Here is a 10604-nt window from a genome sequence, read left to right as displayed (position 1 = left end):
TGCCTTGAGGAGCAGAGATAGTTGCAAACAAGAAAATGGGAAGGCTTGTAAGACCGCCTGTGTGAGCACAAGTAACCTTGCTAAGTTTAAAGATCTACATGTCCATTCTGATTTTGTCCTCAAGTTTATTTAAAATGGTCCCATATTTTTATTGCTAAGAGTTTTATCAGTAAGAGGAATACCAAGATATTTGGAAGGCAACTGATCCCTTTGAAAACCCAAAATTCTGGTAATGTTTCTTTGTATAGAAATATTTGTCTTAAAGAAAAAAAATTTGGACTTATTTGCTTACCTTTGTCCTGCTGCCATAGCAAATTCGTTTAAGATATCTTTGATTGCCCTTGCTTCCCTGACTGTGGGTATGCCCTGCAGTATAGTATCATCCACAAATTATTGATTAGTATTAGCCTCTCCATCCGTGAGCTTGATCCCCTGAATTTGACCTTCAACATTTGCCATTCTAATTGCCCTGCCTAGCCCTTCTATCATGAGGACAAAGAAAAAGGGGAGAGTGGATCGCCTTTTCTTAGCCCTCTGGAAGGTGTGAATGTATTTGAGGGGGGTCCATTAAGAAGAATGGAAAAGCTGGTGTGTGGTGACTAGTGCCATAACCCATATTATCCAATTTTGGTCAAAGCCATATGCTTTTATAGTAGCTCTGATATAAGACCAGCTGAGTTTGTCATAGGCTTTAGCAATGTCCAACTGAATAATCATGCCTACTTGCTTGTTGCTTTTGAGAGAGTGTACCACCTCATGTGCTTAGATGATGTTGTTGAGAATTTGTCATCCTTCCACATAGCCTGTTTTCTCTTCCGAGATGAGGGAAGGTAGTAGGGGCTTGAGTCTATTGGCTACCACTTTGGAGATGATTTTATACACCACGTTACATAAGGCTATGGGTCTCAATCCATCCGGAGTCATAGCATTTTCCTTTTTGGGGATTAAAGCTATGAAGAAAGCATTCAATGCTTTCAGAACATTTTTTTTATTTTCTTGAGTCTTCCACAACTTCGAGCATATCATGTTTGACTGTGTCCCAATAGGCTTTGAATAAATCAACATTGAAACCATCCCATCCTAGAGCTTTTCCACATTGCATTTCCTTGATCACCTCACTGACCTCCTCTTCTGAGACTGGCTTGTTGAGATTGTGGTTGTACTCTCTAGTGACCAGCTTGGGGATATACTGAGTGAACTAATTAATGAACCTAGATCTATCCTCCATTGGCTCTTTTGCAATATTAGAAAAGTGTTGTACTAGATTTGATTCCATGTCCTTGTGGGAGACAAACTCAACACCCTGAGAATCCTTGATCTTTGTGATTCTATTATGTGCTCTATGGGCCATAGTGGATTTGTGGAAGAACTTAGTATTTCTTTCTCCCTCTTTGATCCATTGAATCCTGGATTTTCTGTCCCCAAAAAGTTTCCTCTTGTAAGCATCGATCCTCCCATTCTTCCTGCAAAGAATTAATTAGCTTTTGCCTCTCTTCATTGAAGCCCTCTGTGATATTGATCTGATTGATTTCCTGGAGTTTATGTTTAGTCTCAATTCTAGCCTTGAGGATATCCTGGATGCGTTCTCCCTGTCTTGGACTGTCTCCATGTTCTCCTCCACTTCCTCTAGGATTTTGAAACTATTGTATCTTGTATTTCTGTCTTCACTGCTTTTCTTGTGTGGCCGTTTACCCCCTTTCCCTTTGGCCCCAACCTTGGTAAAACCCTCGTGATCTCTATCCAAAGGTGTTTTCCCATTTCCTTCCATATTGTTTGTTGGGCAGTCTCTAAACAGATGGTCGTGTTCATGACATTTGCGGCACCTGAAAGGTATGTGCTCATAGTCCACCGTTTGCACCCAATCTTCATCATATACCTCTAAAATTATTGCTTTCGGAAGGGCTCCAGATAGATCCATTTCCACACATATTCGGGCAAAGGAGGTGTATTTACCTTTGAGAGTTGCCTCTGATATCTTCAGAAAATGCCCCAGCTTGTCGCCTATGGTTTGCAAAGATTCTGGGAGCCAGTAATCCAAGGTAGTGAGTATAGTCTGATCCAAACCGGTACAGATGTAAATGTTTCACGTTCTGGGACAAAGTTCATCATCCATGGCCGCATGTAGAGTCCTGTCGCAGCATAGAAATAAGGCCCCCCTTCAAACACTCTGTCTTTGTCCTCTAGGTTCGTGAACACCACCGTGAAGAAGCCCTTAGAACCCAGATGTAAATGTATTTCTCCCTTTGGCTTCCAATGGCTCCTAATCCAGATGTGTAAAGCCCTCTTCGTTGGCCATAACCCCATGAACTTGCAGATGATTGCATGTTCTTTCATATGGTCCCTGTGCGCTTGAATCGCAGGATCACTCAATACGACCCGGGGAATGATGCTCGATTTGGGTTTGCAAACTCCCGTAGTTCTTGTGGAAGTCGTTTTTCCACTGCCGCCTCCCTTCTCCTTTCTTTACTAATTTTCTTGTTGATTCCCTTCCTGATCCTAGGATTCATTCTTCCAACTGTCTCCTTGCCTCTTGCTTCTGAAATCTTTCCCGACGGTTTTTTGAAATGCTTCCCTCCTGCTTCCTTGCCTCCTTCTGTGACTACCTGACTGTAGGAGGGAGCGGCGCTCCCCCCTGCGCATCTCGCCATGGAACCCTAATGCAAAACCCTAACGTCAACTTCGATCCTCGTTCAAGTTGCAGACCTCCTCGAGTGCCCTTGAAAAGAGATTTAATTCTTATTTAAACTTAGTAAATCTAAAATTAAATTAGATATAAACTATATTGTAAAATTATTAAATTTAAAAATATATTAATATATAAAAAAACAAATTATAAATATCCATGAATCAATAAACTTAATAAAATTACTTTTCAATAAAATTTTAAATTTAATTTAATAGATTTTTTTTAAAATATTTTATAAATGTGATTATTATTAAATAGTTATAGTCATTTAGAGCACTTCCCATCTTAAAATTTGAATTTTTGTTATATTATTGTCACATTTATTTTTCTAAATTTGTATGAGCCTCCTTAACTTATTAACATTCATCAATTATTTATATATAATTGAACTGATTTAATAAGTATTATTTTCTATTTAATTATAACCTAAACAATATATATATATATAAAATATCTGATTGTTAAACAAAGTAGACAGCTGAACTATTTATCAACTATTTATATATAATTGAACTATTTTATAATTATTATTTTATATTTAAATATAGCGTAAACACAAAAATATATATATATTATATCTGATTGTTAAACAAAATAGATAGGCAAACTATTTTATTTGTACGGGTGTCCTAAACTTATTAAATTCTTTAACCATTTATATATAAATTAAACTAGTTTAATAAGTATTATTTTCTATTTAAATATAATAGAAACCCAAATATTATATATATTATATGATCGTGAAACGAAGTAGTTGGCTTATTATATTTTTCATTAGGTTACTTTAAAAATGATAACGAAAGTTGTATGTTCATATTCATTTAAAGAGGTCATGATTCAGGTGGATTCCCAAATTATACTATATTTTTATAAATATTTTTCGTTAAGTAAAAGAAAATAGGTAAATATTAGTTTTATTTTTAAGTTTATTTGGTAATTTGTAAAAAAAAATTTGTAAGCTAGTGCGGTACTCTATTGGCATTACTATAAAAACATTGGGCAATTACATAACATGGACAGGTCATCGCCCGCCCTTAAGGGAAACCAGGTTAACCATCTGAAATGTTTGAAAGCCATCCAAAAACAAAAAATAACCAGTCTTTCTATCCATGCGATATAAACAGCTAGGCTTACTACCAAGTTAGAGTCTTTGCCTTTCAGCATATATATAAACAAAACAGGAAAGAACCAACCATATTAAAAAGTCACTACACTGTTGCATCTGCTGCGGACATGGCTGCTGATACTGGGTCTACTGCGGCGGAACCTCTTGCCCCTTCCTCTGCAGCCCTCCTTCTCCAGCTTAACCCCCAACCCGCCCGTCTGTAACAGCGTCACAATGTCATCCATTTTCTTTTCTTGCATCATAAGAATAATCTGAATATTTTTCAACTCCTTCTTCATGGTGGGAATGCCCTGAATCAACTCTGCCATCTCAAGAGCCACCTGTTCCATGGCTTTAGCTAGTAACCTCTTCATCCCCCAGTACACATGCAGCGACTGTTTGTAAAGTGACCGTCTGCCACGGGTATGTCCAGGATCAGGTAAGTATTGTTCCCAATCGTCCATCTCAGGCTCAGAATAACCCTGCAAAGCTTCATCTTCCATTTGTTCAATCATCTTGCGGATATTCGGATGAGTATCTATGACATACGCAGCTTCGGCCTCCTGCAGCCGCTTCCGCAGATCCTTCTTTCCCCGTTTGTGTCCTCGTCCCTCAGTGGCAGCCCCCTCCCCTAGATCATCAAACTGAGTTGCGCTTCTACGTCCCCAACCACCACGGCCTGCTGGGCGGCCTCTCCCTCGCTGTGACCCTCTTCCCCGCATTACCCCACGACGACCTCGTTCAGCATCACTCCAATCTTGACTGTCATCCTCACTATTCTCCACAGTCCACATCGGTGGTTTCCCAATACCCACTTTACCTTTCCCTCCTCCGCGAGGTGCACCCTCTGCAAAACTCCTCGGCTCCTCCAATTCCTCGTCCGAATCCCCCTGAATATCGATAAACGCCTTCTTCATGGTGTCCCCCACAGGGCTCTTACCCTCTCCATTAAGTTCGCCGTGTGACTACGCGTAAGCCTACCTCCGTGCCGCTCCTGATACTCCATCAACCTACAGACGCTGGGCTGATAGAATTGAACTACGAAATGGCTATCAGTAATACAATGCAGATGGAGGTTAAATAAACTACATGCAATGCTTGAGGGCCCAAGATCCTGCCACCTGGCGAGCCAAACCCAGCACGATCGACCTGAATCATTAATTGCTCTGCCTAAAACACCACCATTAAACAAGGGTAATGGCGATACTTCGCCGTCATGATATGCACGTCGCCTTGGTACCTTAACCCAATTGCCGCTTGGGAATCGCAATCTCCCCCTGGGTGGCATGCTCTCCTTATTACAGTCATTAACCATATGAAATCTAAAGGCTGGATAGTATGATCGTTTCTTGAATACTCTGTCCTTCCGCCTACAGAGTATCCTGCCCGTATGTGTGATGGAACCTGTGGGAGACCGTTGTAACATCATATCCGATGGAGAATGAAATCATTGCGCTGAGCGCCGCTGCCAGGCAACCGCATCAGCATGATCTTGATGTAGGATGTTATTTAATTCATGCCAGCTGGGATCATTTTGTACCGATGCCCAGCTGCAATCCATTCGCCTATTCGGCCTATTTAAATTTTTGGTTGTTGTAATTGATATGGTTTGTTTTTCAATCCGGTTGAGAGATATGTTATATTTGGTTTTAGAGGTAATTATTTTATTTGCAATTTTATTTTACTTCGTATTAAGGAGTGTCTTAAAATCATTTTCTATCCAAGGCCTCGTGGACATATAAAACAAACATTTATAAATATCAATGAATAAGAAAAATTAATTAATTTCTTATAAAAAAATTCCTCAATTTATATTATATACAACAATAGTAAAATAAAATAAAAAAAATCATTTTACTCATAGTTCTTACTGTGGATTCCATAATCTATGTAATTAGAAAGGCTTATGTGTTCATATTACAATTTTAATTTGTTAAATATTGAGTTATGTACATATGACGTGTAAATAATCTTTATTGTTCAAATACATTGGGTTTCCCTTATTAATACTTCTTATGAACACATATCATTAAAATTATAAGGTACCTGCATAACCTAATACCCTTTATAGGTTATAGCAATGTGATATATGATATGTATAATTAATTACATGTTTATGAAGCTACGACTCAAAATGTATGTCAAAATTTATGTATCGAATTCCACCTTCCGTCGAACAATCTCGATTATAATGATTTGACAACTGGTATCGATCCAACCCTTGATCTCCTAGGGTTTCGATCCGACAGTCCAACCATTCTCTCATGGAATATGGATAACTACCTGGTTTTCTCTATCGATCCACCCATCATTCTTCCTCCACCGTTTGGTCAAAGGGCTCTACACTAGTTTCAACTTGGAGTAAGAATTTTCCATCAAATTGTCTACAAGTATGCTCTGTTTGGATCATTAGGCATGTTTCTCCTTTTAGTTTCTAGTAATACACCCTGGCTCTGAATCGTTTTGTTTATTGTGACAAGGTCAGGGTATGAATAGGCACAACCCTCTCGAACTATGGCTTTACATCTCCCAACATCGGTGTTCAGGCATGGCAGGTATAACACCTTAAGCGGCCTCTAAACTCCTTCATTAAACATGGTTTAAAAAATAGGTTTCGGTGCTTACACTTGGTTTCCTGCCTATGAATTTCTAGTTCAAGGGTTTCAACTTTGCAAGGGATTTCCAACAGGTATGGATGCAACTCCTTATGGCTTTTGTCATGCTTTGTAATTTCCTTTTTCTTTTAAGTTTAATATATTTTCTTATTTTCTTTCTTATGCTCAGTCTCAGGTTAATGGATGCAGAGATATACTACCCTCTTACACTGTTGCATGTTGTTTGTTTGCGACATACTTAATCACTAAATCGACCACTCCTAGCGGGATTCTTCTTTTTAAGTTCTACTTGGGTACCATCCCTTGGTTTATTTGAGGGTTATAAGGGAATTGATGGTTTCAACTTCCACACAGTTATTCTGGGTTGAGGGTTTTGAAATATTCTTAAGGGTTTATTCATAGTAAGTTAGAACCTGTATAAATTTATGGAGGAATATATTTCTTTATAAACCCTAGCCTAATAAGTGGGGTTTCACTCTTCTACGCGAGTATCTTGGATTTATATGCTCTGTATGGACTTTATTTATATCAAGAATGCTCGACCACTTATGGATACTCTCAACAACAATATTTTTTAACAATTATGTCGGCTTAATATTAAAGATAGGAATTTTGACTTATTCGTTGTATTTCATGCAATGGTTGTTATTTCAGTTTACGCCCCATAACATTGATTTATTATGTTCATTGATGTTTCAGAATCACTATTTCTTATTATTTATGTTCATTAATGTTTCAAAATCACAATTTAACGAATTATGTTATAGGAAGAAAATTCTTTCGTTTTACTTAGTCACATGCAACATGCCTTTTGTCTATCAGGAACCAAAACGAATTCCGGGTTGCTGGCTTGAGTCGACTTGACCCAGAAACTAGACTGATCCCCTCATATTTCTCAGTTGACCTTGTTGTTTCCTGGCCTTTCTGATATTAATCATTATTACACACAATTTTCTTTCCAGTAATTAGTAAAAGAACATTACTATTAGTTTTCGTTACAGCTTGTTGAACCATGAACAATTGTTGGGTTACACATTTCTTCATTTTCTGTTCAATCCCAATTTTGGTGGTGACCTTATCCCTTACTACTTCTACATGTAATCACAATATTTTCTTCTTTACCAGAAGCATTTGTAGTGTAACAGAGCTAGCCACTCATGAAGAAAAAGTCGTGTTTTGTTTAATTTTTATGTTATTATAGCGGCGAGGGCACCCGACTCATATGAGTCTTTTCTTGCTCTCGTTCCTAAAAGATTTAGTTGGGTAATATTTTAAGTTCTGGTTAATCTCATTATTTTGGTTACAGTCACAGGTACTTATTCCTCTGTTTCTAAAAACTCCATTTACAAAGAATACATAACATTTAACTTTTATTTTCCAAGGCATAACATATTATTGTTACAATAGTTCCCACTTTATAATTTAGATCATCATTCTTCTGTTGTTCTTCAAGAAACTTCACTCAAAAGGAAAAGAGTACATTTTTGTAATCTACATGTTATCTCAAAATCAGACCCTGGAAGTCTGCTGACCAGAAAGATCTTAAGTAACTATTTCAAACCTACTTTAGGCTGAGGCTTAGCCTCCTTAGCCTGAGAGGGCTCTCTCAAAGGGTTAATGATTTTACTTTGAAGATTAAGATGGCTAACTCTTATGAAAAATTCGAACAATAGTATATGAATGGTTGAAATATCAATTAACAAAATCCCATTGGGCCATGGAGTCAAGGTATGTTTCAGTACAACAATGAGATTAAATTCACATGGAAGTCAGGGCATAGAGGGCTTTCACATAGAAGTAGAATAGAGATATAGTGTAGGAACATAGTCCACAAATACATGAAAGAAATTAGAGCATCTTCAAATGAGTTCTAAGTAACATGCATCTGTACTACTGCAAGTATAGGAAAGAAACCATGAAGAAAATCAAACATTAAAAACCCTTGCTGAATCCTGAGTAGTGAAATCAACTCCTTATATTATCCTGAAAACATACAGTCACATACAATAACACAAAGTCCTCTGTTTCTTTGAGAATTTCCAACCCCTAATACATTAGGTCTTCTCCCATATATAGAGTTCATGTAGATTCCTTCCTCCAGCATGAGGGGAATTCGAATTCCTCCTTATTTGACACCTATTGACACTTAAACTAACTATTTAATACAAAAGACAGCTAACTAGGAGTCCTAGAGACCTAATACAACTAGGAGTGTAACTCCTTATTATGATTACAACAACCTTATCTAAAAATTTAAAGCATTATTTGACACCTATAACTCCATGAAGTCTAATTTTATGGTGCTCATAACCTTCCAGTTGGCCCTTGATGACTCATCCTTTTGCTGTTCCTAGAAACTAGGACACTGTCCCTTGCTCTTTTCTGGCTGAAAAATAGGTCTTGGGACAGAGCTCATAACTTCTCATACAAAATGTATTTGGAAAAAATGAAGGAGGCTTTTGTGAACCAATCCGTGTTGAACAAAAACCTCTCTTTTTTTTTTGAAACACCTTTCCTACCGCCCAGAATGTGTCTTTGAAAAACAGGTGTAAAACAAAGAAATATGCTTGTAAAAAACTGCACCTATAGCAGTTTCGTAGCGCAAGTTTGGTCCTTCATTTCTCATAATGGATTTGAAGAAAGTAGAAGAGGTTTTTGTACTTCAGTATCTTAGGAATGAAAACCTCTTTCACTTTTCAGAGAGGAGTTTTCCACTGCTCAGAAACTCTTCTAGAAGTTGACTGGTAGAAACTAGGAGACAAAGTTCCTCCTTTTTAGAGTTTCATTTTTATTCTTGTCTTCGACCTTCTGCTACTTGTTTTTCCCTTGCTGGATGTTTAAACCTTGTAAATACTCCCTTTCAGAAATCCTTCTTCACAAATATTTACTTTTTGTCTCTCAAAATTGGTCCATCAAGTCATAATATGCAGCTACAGCAGTTTCGTAGCGCGCTACGAAACTGCTGTGTGAATAAAAAAACACAGTTTTTTCAAAAAAAATTCTTCTTGTGATTTCTTCACAGCTTCATCTTATGCCAATAGGCCACATATCTTTGACATAATTCATCCATAAACAGCTTCGAAAAGGTAATGTTCTAACCAAAATTGTGTTAAGGCTCCAATCACTTACAACCCGGTTCTTTTATGCTGAGATTGTCCTCCTAGTTTGCTCAAATGAATTTGCAGGTCCTCAATCTGTCTCTTTTACCTCTGGCTCTACCTCTTGTAATCTTCTTAAATGCCTAGTCACAGGCCTTCTTGGCTTTGAAAACAAACTTTGAGAATTGGTCATCAAATTGAAGCTTTTTGGAAGATTTAACTCCTTTGGTTTTGTTCTTGTTGGCTTCAAGTAGCTCTGCTTGGACCAGAGGAGTCTCTTCTATGTAGATGGTGTGGAGGAGATCGTTCAAACTTCCCTTTGAAGCTGGGCTTTCATCAACAATCATTGTCTTCCCCTTTTCCTTGGCTAATTGACTTCTAGTTACTCTTATTTTAACTATTTTATTAATATACTGCTCTTGTACCACTTCCTTGATCTGAACCTTCTTCTTCTGTGACTGTTTGAATGCTTCTTCAACCTCTCTATTCCTCATGAGAACATCTAAGCCTTCAGGCTCAGGTCTAAGACACTGGCCTGATCTGTGATTTTTCCTTTCTTTAGACATGTCTATGAAATCCCTGCAAGGAAACTTGAAGATAAACCTGCATTGTATTGGTTTGAACACTGCCTTACTTGAATTTGAAACTGAGAGCTGCCTCGCTTGATCTTCAAAGAATTCAAATTGAACATCTGTCAATGTGCTCCTCATGCATGAACCCAAACCTAAATCATAACTGTGAATACTTGACTCTTTTTGAAACTTGCAACCTAAGCATACCAAGACTCCTAACGACTCTAATAATGGGAATGAATGGCTGCATGTGATAGGCATGGTTCAAGGACTGACACATGGTGATGAAAAATTAATGAATTTTGATGGAAAAGACAGTTAGACCAAATCTGGCACAAATCCCTGATTTCGTAGCGCAACCAGTGTAAATTCTGTGTTTTGTGCTACGAAATCTCCTAGTTACGAAACTGTCTAGGTGTTTTCGTAGCACACATAGTGTATTTTTGTGAGTTTGCTCTACGAAAACTCCTAGTTGATTTCGTAGTGCATGTAATTTTTGAAACAGCCTTAACACATGACACTTTGAAT

The 10604-nt window shown here is 37.6% G+C and overlaps 1 long non-coding RNA gene across 10 annotated transcripts; it reads left to right on the top strand.

Moving 5' to 3' along the window:
- The first annotated feature begins 5937 nt into the window (after positions 1-5937).
- Positions 5938-6955, top strand: LOC149164307 (uncharacterized). Of its 10 annotated transcripts, none has more exons than XR_016260219.1 (4): positions 5938-6152; positions 6272-6346; positions 6445-6480; positions 6582-6955. It is a non-coding gene; the product is annotated as an uncharacterized LOC149164307 (long non-coding RNA). The 10 variants fall into 10 exon arrangements; XR_016260218.1 differs by having other exon boundaries at positions 5944-6181; XR_016260213.1 differs by having other exon boundaries at positions 5948-6152; positions 6277-6346; positions 6596-6955.
- The last annotated feature ends 3649 nt before the right edge of the window (positions 6956-10604 follow it).

The sequence above is a fragment of the Pinus tabuliformis genome, chromosome 5_1 (genome assembly GCF_031772625.1).
Source record: "Pinus tabuliformis cultivar Carrire ecotype Pingquan chromosome 5_1, CPIR1, whole genome shotgun sequence".
In the NCBI taxonomy this organism is placed as follows: domain Eukaryota; kingdom Viridiplantae; phylum Streptophyta; class Pinopsida; order Pinales; family Pinaceae; genus Pinus; species Pinus tabuliformis.
The sequence above is the reverse complement of the archived record's forward strand: the minus strand, read 5'-3'. Positions and strand labels throughout refer to the sequence as shown.